A 13,330-nucleotide genomic window follows, 5' to 3' on the forward strand; every position below is an offset into this window, starting at 1 on the left:
TTTCTATTGTACAGCAAAGTGACTCAGTTATACACATATCTACTTCTTTTAAGGTTCTTTTCCCATTGAGGTCATTAGAGTATTGAGTAGAGTTCCCTATGCTATACTATACAGTAGGTCCTTATTAGATCAAAACTGTTTTGCATTTGCTAATGAAGTGTGAGAGTACTTCTTACATCTTCCCTTTTAAAATTGAATATTGTCTTTAAAATTTTGCTTAATTGATAGGCAAACATTAAAAAAATCTTTATTACCAGTAAGTAAGAGTGAAACTTTTTTCTCTTTTACATCTATTGGTCATTTGACCTTCTTCAAGAAATCATGCTCTTTATTTATTGTACACCTCCCTCTTCTTAGTTTTAGTAGATCTTTCTTTCCATGTTTAAAACCTTTAGCTACCTTTCTCTCTCTCCTACCTTATCTCTGGTACACTAAAATATACTTTACCCAGTTTCTCTGGCCATTCCCTTTTGATCTGCTTTGAACTTCTTTCTTACCTGCTTTGGAAATGTTGGTGTGCTTAGGGATCTGACTACATTTTTATTACTTGACCCAATAAAAGATAACATATAAGTAATCCATTCTCCTCTCCATATCCTATTTCCCACAGGTAACAATATTAAATTTGTATCCCCTTTCAGACATTTTCCCTGCCCATATGAAATATTTCCCTCCTTCCTTCCATTAGTCTATTCATCCATCCTGTCTGTAGTTACATGTTACAAAATACAAATGGAATTATCATACGTATGTTCTGGAATGTATTTTTTACTTAACATTTGTGGCATGCTTTCAGTGTTAGCATATGTAAAACTCTCTCTCTCTCTTTTCTTGGCTGCACTGTGTGTCATGTGGGTTCTTAGTTCCTTGACCAGGGATGGAACCCTTGTCCCCTGCAGTAGAAGCATGGAATCTTAACCACTGGGCCATCAGGGAAGTCCCTTACCTCTTTCTTTTTAACAGTGACATTGCATTCCATAATATGTATGTGCCATAGTTTATTTAATCAGTTTTGTATTGATGTTTAAATTGTATAATTTTTTTGCTGGTTTAAACACTGAACATTCTTAGAATATATATTTGTGTATCTACTCGAATATCAGGAGGATAAGTTTTTCAAGATGGAATGGCTCCATTAAAAAATAGTCAATGTTGCTAAAGATTCAGAGGTGTCTACGATAATAAAAACTGACTACTATCCATTGGATTTAGGAGGTTGTTGGTGACCTTCCAGCAATTTCAGGGAAGTGGGGTGTGGAATGCTAGACTTTGATGGGTTGGGAAATATTTGGGGATATGAGGAAGTGGAGGCAGTGGATATGGACAATTCCTTAGACAAATTTGCCTCTGAAGAGCAAAGAAAGGGTGGTAGTAGGGGAAAAATTGAAATCCAGAGAAGTTTTTTCTTTTCTTTTTTTTTTAAATTTAGGAAGACTTAGATGTCTTTAAAGGCTTATGGAAAGAGATAATTGATAGAGCAAAGTCCTTACCAAATCAAGTCCTTATGCCAGATGGGAGAGGATCCCAGAATGGAGTGGAGAGATTACCCTTAAACAAGAGGAAGGACATTACAGTTTTGAAGGAAAAAAAAAGTGAATAGATATAGATAACAATAAGTTTATAGATTCGGTGGCAGGAGCTTGTCTGAGGGTGTTATATTTCTCTATGATGGAAGAGGAAAGGTAATCCTCTTAGAGCAAGGGGTTGAAGTGAAGCAGGGTTTGGGATGGAGTATTGAGGTGCTTGTGGAAAGTTAGAAATACTGTAATGAACAGGAGAGCAAGCTAGGACCACAGAAGCATAGCTGGAGTGTCAGGCAGTGTTGAAGTGAGCTTGGCAACCAAGAATTCATATTGATCATAATCCACCATATTGTGATTTTTTTTTCTCCAGCAGATCTCAGTAGTCCCAGTGCGGCATAAAGCACAACAGTTGGGCTCCTCCAGGGTTACGTTTTTATTAGATACTTGCAATGAAATGGGTTATTGAGGATGATGACAAGAGTGCAGTTGAAACAATAGAATCCAAACTGTCTAGGAAAAGAAGTGAAGACAGGAAGGAGCTGACAGAGCGGAAGTGAAAGGTCTATGAGGACTACCTCCCCGCCATGAGGTCTGAGAACTGAGAACTGAGAACTAGGGCTGGGAGAGGTCATTGAATGAACAGGCCAGAAGGACAGGCGACTGTAGCTACAGTGGGGTATTTGACTTAATGATGTCAAATGTAGAGAAGTCCTGGGTGATAAACTTTTGGGTGTGGCTAAATGTGATCTATGGTATTTTTAATGCCAGCTCAGTCATTCAACAAGCATTTATTGTGGGCATATTATGTACCAGACAGCACTCTTGGCACTGAATGACACAGAGATGAACAAAACAAAGCCCCCTCTCTCATATAGTTAATTATCTAGTGAGGGAGATTATTCATTTTTATAAAGTGAAAGGGCACCTCATTGATATGCTGATTACTGATTGTGTAGTTCTGTTTAGAAATAATAGTAATACCAAGGTCAAATGTTTATGTATATGGGGCTAGGAAAGTCCATCTAGACTTAGTGCCTTGCTTTATTGTAAATTACATTAACTGAATAATGAAAATTAATTTATCTTCCCCCCTTGGAACTTTTAAAGGTACTTTATATGCTGTGTCACAATTGAAGATAAAACAAATATATGCACATGAAATTTGAATATTTAGCAGTTTTAATTTTTTTATACTTTTTTTAGTAGTTTTCATAGTATTTTTTACTATAACCATATGCTTTAGAAAATATATGAGCAAATTGCAGTTTTGACATCTTACTATGAAATTTGAGAAATCAAATCAGCATTCTTGCCCAGATAGAAAGTCACCATACGTCTCTGCAGGGAGGTAGCTGATAAGCATAAATATTAAACAAATGTTAGTAATTAGAAGTGATCAGTTTAAAAGATATTTATACACTGTCCCAGACTGCATTTAAAGTGACTCATAAAGATACATAGTGAACTATACATAAAAACTATTTTTAGGAGTTTTTATAGTATTTTTTAAATATTAGGATATTGCTTCTAGCTATTGACCAGATGTTGATAATACATGTACTAATCTTGTTCTAGGGATTTGATGTAATGTGTAATTATGATTAAGCAGTTTGGGAGGCAAAGAGAGCCTGTACGTTAATATTGTATGTTTATTTTATATTCTCCAATTTATACCTACTCTTCCACTTACATATACTCATATATACATTTATTAATGTTATATTTGAAGGAAATTAGCATTTATTTTATGTCTTGTAGGCCTTAAATAACACCGTAAAATTATCTGCCACATATATAGTTCAATTCAAGTTCAACTACAGGTTATTTCATTGTGTTTAAAGTTTCTGTGGCCATAGCTAGATCACAGCATCCCTAAAATTAAAAAAGAAACCAAATGCAGGAAATCACAGCTACGTGTGAACATGGGTTGGATTAGTCATGAACCATCATGATTTCTCATTTAAGGGGACTGCGTGGGTGATTTTTAGGTGATGTGTCCTGCAAGAAAAAATTAGATGCTAGCTAGAGTTCAGTTTAGAAATCCCCACCATCTGTGACCCAGGCATGAGAAGAAGATCTTCCCTGAGGGGCATGCTGGTTTATCAAAGCTGGTTGACTAAGGAAAGATAATGGAGTTTCACACGGTGATGGTGATAAGGCTTATTGAAAAAATGACACATCGACTCTCACTAGACTTAAAAGTGTTTTATGCATATAAATGACCTGGGTTTTAAAGCATTCTATTCTTTTTCGTGTGTGCTCAGTCATGTCTGACTCTTTGTGACCCTTTGGACTATAGCCCGCCAGACTCCTCTGTCCATGGAATTTTTCAGGCAAGATTACTGTAGATTTGTGTAGATTTGCTCCATTGGTGGGCTTGTGGGGGTCTGGAGACCCTCCTGACCACTGAGAAGCCTCAGTTGCCCTTTTGTTTTGAAGCCTTGATTTTTACTCTGTTTTGTCTCCGCTCTTGCTTTTCTTCTTTTTGATACTGGTTTTTAAATTTCTGCTATCTTGTTCTATATATCTTTATATTCTCCGGTGGCTCAGATGGTAAAGCATCTGCCTGCAATGCGGGAGACCCAGGTTCAATCTCTGGGTCGGGAAGATCTTCTGGAGAAGGAAATGGCAACCCACTCCAGAACTCTTGCCTGGAAAATTCCATGGACGAAGGAGCCTGGTAGGCTACAGTCCATGGTGTCGCAAAGAGTCGGACACGACTGAGCGACTTCACTCACTTCACTATGTATCTTTATGAGTCACTTTAAATGTAGTCTGGGACGGTGTATAAATATCTTTTAAACTGATCATTTCTAATTACTAGCATTTGCTTAATATTTATGCTTGTCAGCCTCTTCCCTGCATAGACGTATGGTGACTTTCTATCTGGGCAAGAGTGCTGATTTGATTTCTTAAATTTTGTAGTAAGATGTCAAAACTGCAATTTGCTCATATATTTTCTAAAGCATATGGTTAATAATAATAAAATTAAACAGCTACCAAAATTGAATGCTTATTCTAGACCAGGCACTATGCTGTGCCCTTTACTAGTGATTATACTTGAATCCTCACAGCTTTAAGTGGCTCTTATTATTAATCACTTTTTGCAGATGGGGAAACAGATTCAGGGAGGTTGAATAACTGGCCCAAGGTCACACAGCTAAAAAGTAGTGAAGCTATGATTTGAACGCTCTAGATCCAGTCCTTGTAGGCACTTTTCTATGCCATACTGCTCTTAATTAGAAACCTAGCAAATCAGAACTCCAAGTCCTAGTAGAAGAGGCTGTTCTGTGTTATAGAACATTCACAGGTCTGGCAGATTTTATCTCAGTGTTAAATCTTCAGTATGGCCCCTTTGCATCTCTTCTATCACTGCCCTCTACTTTGGGCTCTCATCATCTTCCCCCTGGATTTATACTAGATCCTCCTCAAATCTATATTCTGCAAAACTGTCAGAGTGATCTAATGAGTCCTTGCCTTCCTGAAAAGTCTTCAGTCATTCCCATTGTCCAAGGCTAATTATCCATGTCTCTGAGCATAGCATATCAAGCTCCTCCTTTGATCCCCATTTGCCTCTTCCACATCCTTCCTTACAATTTGCTATACAATATCAGTGCACTTCTTGCCTGTACCACATTGCTTTGTGCCTCTATGCTTATGCTTTTGCTTTTGTAAATGCTGTGCCCTCTACCTGGTTAACCATCTAGTAGATATTTACAACCATTTCATGTGCTACTGCTGTTTCATTCTAGTTCCCTTTCTGCAAGCTGGAATAGATGCCCCAACTTGGCATTCTCATAATACCCTGTGTGTATATTTCTTTGATTACCATGTTCTTTTATGACTGTCTCTCTAAGTATTTCCTTCGATAGACTGTGTGTTCTTTGTGGGCAGATACTCTGCATTGTTTTGTGAGCACGGCACTTAGCACATAGTTGGCCTTCCTAAATAGTCAGCAGTTCTGTAAACAGTGCAGAATACAGAGCTCCACGTCAGGGAAAGAAGTAGAATTTCAAAGGCCTGAAACCACACAGACATTCAGAGATAACTACCAGTACAGGAGAGGGAGATCTCACAGAATAATCTTTGGGGCCAGATACATTTACGTCATTTAATCTAGGAGCCAGCAGGGACTTCAGGGGATAAGAGTGGGAGTCTGTATCCAATAAAAATTGGAAAGATCTGAGAAACCAGACTTAGCACCTTTGCAGTTTGAATCTACCTTAAATTTGTCTGAGCAACCTTGACTAGATATAGAAGACAGAGACATTTTAATAAACATTTAGATTTCTTTTCTTGGACAGACATCACCTTAAAATTGAAAGGGACGATTGATAAAATAACCAACATAGTATCCTAATGTAAAACTTTTGACTATAAGCAATGTTGCATGTCACTCAGCTGTTACCAACTAAGAGGATGTTCTCAGTTGGTGCTTTTGTATATAGATGGCTGGATCCAAACAAGGGGATTTAGGGAAGCCCTGCATCCCTGGGAACTTTCTTTTCTACATGGAGACATTTTTGGGGGGCAAGGGTGAGTTTGGCAGACTCACCACATAACATGTTTTGGGTTTCATTTCTCCGTGCTCTAAAATCCTCTCTCTTTTGCCTTTAGATTTTAAAATAATTAGTTCTTTTCCTCCAAAGTGGGCTGGATTTTGCTAGGTATGCTTCACTCATGTTTTGGAAACCCGCACACATAATAAGGATTAATTCTGACTGTGATAGATTGGTCTGCTTCAGATACGGTAATTGCCTTCATCACAATTAGCTAATAGAGTCCACTGTGGAATGTACCTTGTGGCAGCATGATCTTCATTCATTAAGCTGCCCTGCTTGCATCTGGGCAACTGCATTACAGTCATCAGAATGATTTATTCTTTCCTAATTAACATATAACTATATGTAAGCAGAATCATGATAATACATGGCAATTAGTAAGAATTGTTTCTCTTCACCCTCCTTTAAGCAAATTGTTTCCCAACTTTTTGATCACTCGCCCTTACCAGCAAAATTTTTGATCACCTCTAATATACTCAAGGGCTTCCCCGGTGTCTCAGTGGTCAAGAATCTGCCTGCCAAGGAGGAGACCTGAGTTCAATCCCTGGGTGGAGAAGATTCCCTGAAAAAAGAAATGGCAACCCATTCCAGTATTCCTGCCTGGGAAATCCAAAGGACAAAGGAGCCTGGTGGGCTACAGTCCATGGGGTCACAAGAGTTGGACATGACTTAGCAACTACACAACAACAAAAAATACACATAAATTTATTTACAAACTATATATTTCTCACTGTCCCAATATTTTATAAGGCATTTACAAAAATAAAGAAGGGTATGAGATGAAACAAACCCTCTTTAAGATTAATTTTAATATTTATTAATAGTGTAACAACCGTTGCTGTCTCACTTTGAGAGCAGTGACACTGTGGTGCTTCATTTGAACAAAATCTTGGTTTATGGTATACGGCTACCTGAGGGTCTGATTCTAAGTTGTTTATCTTAATACTTGATTTTTTTAAAAAAATTATTTTTTGTTGTGCTGGGTGTTTGTTGCCACACAGGCTTTTTCTCTGGTTGCATCAAATGGGGCTACTGTTTGTTGCAATCCATGGCTTCTCATTGAGGTAGCTTCTCTTGTTGCAGAGCACAGGCTCTAGGTCACCCAATCTTCAGTAGCTGCAGCATGTGGGGTTAGGTGCTGCACAGCATGGGATCAGGTGTCAAACCCGTGTCTCCTGCATTGGCAAGCAGATTCTTTACCACTGAGCCACCAGGGAAGCCCTTATACTTGAGTTTAATGACTGTTGTAGCTGAAAAAGGATACCTCACAAAACTAGAGGGAGAGGGTGGGATGATTTGGGAGAATGGCATTGAAACATGAATAATATCATATATGAAACGAGTCGCCAGTCCAGGTTTGATGAACGATACTGGTTGCTTGGGGCTGGTGCACTGGGACGACTCAGAGGGATGGTACGGGGAGGGAGGAGGGAGGAGGGTTCAGGATGGGGAACACGTGTGTATCTGTGACGGATTCATGTTGATATATGGCAAAACCAATACAATATTGTAAAGTTAAAAAATAAAATAAAAAATACAAAAAAAAGTGCATTGTTGGATGCACTTACTAAATAACAGTATAAATATTAATTTCAGGAAACAGTTATACAGACGTTTTGTTGTTCCATCTTCTTAGCTCTCAGCATGCTGTCTTTTCGTCTTTTTAACATATGGTTCAATACTCATGGAATATCTTCATTTGGAAGGATTAGAAAATGAAATACATCTCTTAGGTAATAATTAAATAATAATAGAAAAAATTTCAAATCTACTCTGTATTCTTTATAAAAGCCCCTTTGATAAAAAAATATTTTACTGTTTGAATGCATTTAAAGTCTCCTACTGCCTTAGAGGTATTTTGGGGGTATAAAGCTGCTGGTTACAAAATGTTTAGTTACATTTAACCTTAAAACTTTAAAAAGTACGTTTTTAAGTCATCATTTACATACAATAAGCTGTGCATATTTAAAGTATACAATTTAACAAAATTTGACATCTCTGTATATCCATGAAACAATTACCAAAATCAAGAAAGTAATCATATCTATTACCTTCAGAAGTTTTGCTTTTGCTATTTTATAATCCTTCCTTGGAGGAACCTGGTGGGCTACAGTTCATGGGGTCATAAGAGTTGGATACCGCTTAGTGACTAAACAAACCACACCAATCCTTTCTTCCTGTTCATCTCTGTATTATATCCCTGTTTTCTCACAACCACTGATCTGTTTTCTGTCACTATACATTATTTTTCATTTTCTACCAGTTTTATGTAAATGAAATAATGTACTACTGTGTGTTCTTTTTTGTCTGATTTTTTTCAGTCAACATAATTAGTTTGATATTCGTCCATATTGCTGTCAGTAGTTCAGTCTGTTCTGTTGTTGAGCAATGTTCTATTATATAGATATACCTCAAGTAAGACAAATCCATTCACCTTTTCATGGGCATTTGGGTTGTTTCCAGTTTTTGGCTATTATGAATAATGCTGTTATTATCATTCACATGCAAGTCTTTGCATGGACATATGCTCTTGCTTTTCTTGGGTTAATACCTAGAAGTGGAAAGTCTGGGCCATATGGGAGATATATGTTTAACTTTTTGAGAAACTACTAAAATGTTTTCCAGCATGGTTGTATCATTTTATTAATACATTCCCACTGCAGTGTGTGAGAGTTCCAGTTGCTTCAAATCTTGGCCAACATTTGTTACATTTTTAGTTTCAGTCATTCTAATAAGTGAGTAGTGGCATTTTGTTGTGATTTTAGTTTGCATCTCACTAAGAATTAATGATGTTGAACATCTTTTCGGATGCTTATTTGCTATTTATATGTCTTTGGTGATACATTTGCCTAAATTTTTGGTTCGTTTAAAAAGTTTAGAATTTTTTTGTCTCAAAAATCTTTAAGTAAAGATAAACATTAACACACACAAAGCATTGATTTTTCTTGGCTCTTGTGTCCCAATCCTGTGTTTCTTTTTTTTTTTTGGTGGGGGTGAATAGCAAGAACTACTTTTTTTTTTTTTAATTGGAGCATAATTGCTTTACAATGTTGTGTTAGTTTCTGCTGTACAACAGCATGAATCAGCTCTAAGTATACATATATAGCCTCCCACTGGAGCCTCCCATCCCTCTAGGTCCTCACAGAGCACTGAGCTGAGCTCCTTGTGCTATACAGAAGCCTCACACTAGCTATCTATTTTACACAGGGTAGGCAATGGCACCCCACACCAGTACTCTTGACTGGAAAATCCCATGGACAGAGGAGCCTGGTAGGCTGCAGTCCATGGGGTAGCTAGGAGTCGGACACGACTGAGCAACTTCACTTTCACTTTTCACTTTCATGCATTGGAGAAGGAAATGGCAACCCACTCCAGTGTTCTTGCCTAGAGAATCCCAGGGATGAGGGAGTCTGTTGGGCTGCCATCTATGGGGTCACACAGAGTCGGACACAACTGAAGTGACTTAGTAGCAGCAGCAGCAATATATATATATATATATCAGTGCTACTCTCTCAATTTGTCCCACCCTCTACTTACCCCACACCATGTCTGTTCTCTACATCTGCATCTCTATTCCTGCCCTGCAAATAGGTTCATCAGTACTATTTTCTAGATTCCATATATATGTATTAATATATGATATTTGCTTTACCCTTTCTGACTAACTTCACTCTATATGGCAGATGATAAGTTCATCCATATCACTACAAATGACAAATTTCATTCCTTTTCATAGCTGAGTAATATTCTATTGTATATACATACCACTTCTCTTTATCCATTCATCTGTTGTTGGACATCTAGGCTGCTTTCATGTCCTGGCTACTGTAAATAGTGCTTCCATGAACACTGGGGTACATGTTTCTTTTTGAATTATGGTTTTCTCAGGGTGTATTCCCAGTAGTGGAATTGCTGGGTCCTATGGTGATTTTAATTTTAGTTTTTTAAGGAACCTCCATACTGTTCTCCATAGTGGTTATATCAATTTACATGTCTACCAACAGTGCAAGAGGGTACCTTTTTCTCCACAGCCTCTCCAGCATTTATTGTTTGTAAGTTTTTTAATGATGATGGCTGTTCTGACTGGTATGAGGTGATACCACATTGTAGAGTGTAGTTTTAAGAGTACCTTACATGTTCTGGATACAAGTCATTATCAGATATACTGTTTACAAATATTTTCTTCCCATATATATAGTTTTTAAAAATTTTTCTTATTAGCATTTTTCAAAGAGCAGAGTTTTTAGTTTATGTTTTTGCAAGTTCTGGATCACGCTTTTGCTATTATATCTAAGAAATCTCTGCATTTTTTGCATATGTCTACCCAGTTTTCTCAGCACCATTTGTTGGAAAGACTGTCACTTCTCCACTGAATTCCCATGCATCTTTAAAAAAAATTAATTTTTGACTGTGCTGGGTCTTCATCGTTGCATGCAGGCTTTCTTTAGTTGCGGTGAGTGAGGCTATTCTTCTTTGCTGTGTGCAGGCTTCTCATGTGGTAGCTGCTCTTGTTGTGGCGCGCAAGCTCTCGGCGGGTGGGCTTTAGTAGTTGTGGTGCTTTGGCTCAGTAGTTGTAGCACATGGGCCTAGTTGCTCCACGGCATGTGGGATCTTCCTGGACTAGGGATTGAACCCATGTCCCCTGCATTGGTAGGCAAATTCTTAACCACTGGATTACCAAGGAAGCTCCTCCCTTACATCTTTATCAGAAATTAAGGGACTATAAACATAAGGATTTATTTCTAGGCTCTGTTCTCTTCCAGTGTCTACCTGTATTCTACTAAAACACTCCCTTGATTACTGTAGATTTATAAGTCTTGAAAACAGATTGTGTAACTCTTTTAATTTGGTTCTGTATATGTCTTGAACTTCACAATATGTTTTATAAATTGTTTTGCTTTAAGGAGTCAATTATATTTTAAAGGAAACTTAAATAAGAAAATAATATTTTTTACCTGCATATTTTGGAGTAGGAAATGGCAACCCACTCCAGTATTCTTGCCTGGAAAATTCCATGGGCAGAGAAGCCTGGTGGGCTACAGTCCATGGGATCGCAAAGAGTCAGACACGACTGAGTGACTAAGACACACACATACCCACATATTTACTATAGCATGTGTTCTTCATTACTTTTTATAGATCCATATTTCTATTATTTCTATCTGGTGTTATTTTTCTTCTGCCTGAAGGACTTCCTTTAACATTTTTTATAGTTGCAGATCTGATTGTGATTAATTCTTTCAATTTTTACATTTAAAAAAAAGTCTTTATTTCACCTCTGTTTCTGAATGACATTTCACTGGGTTTAGAATTCTAGGTTGGCAGATATTTTCCTTTCAGTATTTTAGAGATGCTCTACTGTCTTCTCGTTTGCATTGTTTCCAGTGGTAAATTTACTTTCATCATTATCTTTATTCTTCTGAGTATGGTATGTTGTTTCTCTCCTGCATCCCACCTGCTGGCTGCTTTTAAGAATTTCTTATTATCTCTAGTTTTAAAAAATTTGACTATGCTGTCCCATATGGTGCAGTTTTCTTTCTGCTGCTTGTGAAATTCATTGAGCTTCTTCGATCTGTGAATTTATACTGTTCATCAAATTTAGAAAAAACTTAGACCAGTATTTTCTCAAATATTTTTTCAGTGCCCCCATTTCCTTTGATGACCCCAATGACATGCATATTAGGCAGCTGAAAGTTGTTCAACTGCTCAATGCTCTGTTTTTTTCTGTGTTTTTTTCTGTTTCATTTGAATAGTTGCTATTGCTGTCAACTTCAATAATCTTTTCTATTACAATGTGTAATCTGCTATTAATCCAATTCTGTGGACAGACATTGTTTTTTTAAATTAATTTATTTTAATTGGAGGCTAATTACTTTACAATATTGAGGTGGGTTTTGCCATACATCAACATGAAGACATTGTTTTTTATCTCTAGGTTTGATTTGAGTCTTTTTAAAAACACCTTTCATGTCTTTATTTAGCTTTTTAAAATATGGAATACAGTTACAATAACTCTTTTAATGACTTTGCTAATTCTAACATTTGTGTCCATTCTTGGTCAGCTTTTGATTAATTTTTCCTCTCATCATGAACTGTATTTTCTTGCTTTTTTGCATGCCTATTTATTTTTATTGGATACTAGATATAAATTTTACCTTGTTGGGTGCTGATATTTTTATATTAGTACAGATATGCTCGAGGTCTGTTCTTGGATGCACTTGAGTTACTTGAAATAGATTAATCCTTTCAGGCTCTTCTGTTTAGATTTGTTAGGCAGTGCACAATCTAGGACTAATTATTTCCCATTATATAGGCAAGATCCTTCTGAGTACTCTGCCCAGTACCCTGTGAATCATGCGGTTTTCCAGTTTGACTGGTGGAACAGGCACTATTTCTGGTCATGTTTGAGTGACAGGCACTGTTCTTTTGAATCCTTTCAGCTAGGGTTCTTTCTCTGGCCTAGTGTAATTTCCTCACAGGCATGCCACATTGTTGACCCGTCCTTTGCTGAATATGTGAGGGAGACCCTCTGTAGACCCCCTGCACTTCTCTCTCTGTGACTCTCTCAGGTACTCTGTCCTATGAACTCCAGCCAGACTCTCATCTCTGTCACCACAACTCAGGGAGTTCACCGGGCCCTGCCTGTATTTGTCCTCCCTGCACTATGGCCTGGAAACTCTCTCAAGACAATGAGCCTGAAAAGTCAGAGGGCTCACCCTGTTTGCTTCCTGTCTCCCAGGGATCACAGTCCTCCATTGCCTGATACTCCGTGTCTTCAAAATTACCATTGTTTTATATATTTTATTCATTTGGGGAGGTGGAGGGGGTTCAGGCAGGGTAAAAATCCATTCTTGGCCAGAAATAGAAGGCCACTGACATTTTATAATCCCCAATTTTCATGAGCAATTATAATTTGTAGCTCCATTTCAGTTCTAATTTTTCAAAAAATGTATACATCATCATGTTTCTTGACATAGCTAGATCAGTTTTAAATATCTGTTCAAAAGTATTCAGAATGACATGCAGCAATGCAAGTCTCTCCATATCACTTATCAGTTTCTGTGTAAAGCATACCATCATTTGCTTAATGATAGCAGTTTCATTCAGGGTTTCTTGGTTAAACTAATGTCCTTTGAAAGACACTGGTTCACTTTTTCATTTTCAGTGAGCTATAAACTTTACCAAAATTGTCCATTGCCCTTGGCCCAAACAGCAAAATGCTTTTGTTCTATCACTTAAATGGGA

The 13,330-nt window shown here is 37.4% G+C and overlaps 1 protein-coding gene across 10 annotated transcripts in view; it reads left to right on the top strand.

Moving 5' to 3' along the window:
• The window catches only part of SYTL4 (synaptotagmin like 4), a 95,344-nt gene that overhangs the window by 38,364 nt on the left and 43,650 nt on the right, over window positions 1–13,330 (top strand). The window lies entirely within an intron of this gene.

The sequence above is a fragment of the Bubalus kerabau genome, chromosome X (assembly GCF_029407905.1).
Source record: "Bubalus kerabau isolate K-KA32 ecotype Philippines breed swamp buffalo chromosome X, PCC_UOA_SB_1v2, whole genome shotgun sequence".
Taxonomy (NCBI): Eukaryota; Metazoa; Chordata; class Mammalia; order Artiodactyla; family Bovidae; genus Bubalus; species Bubalus kerabau.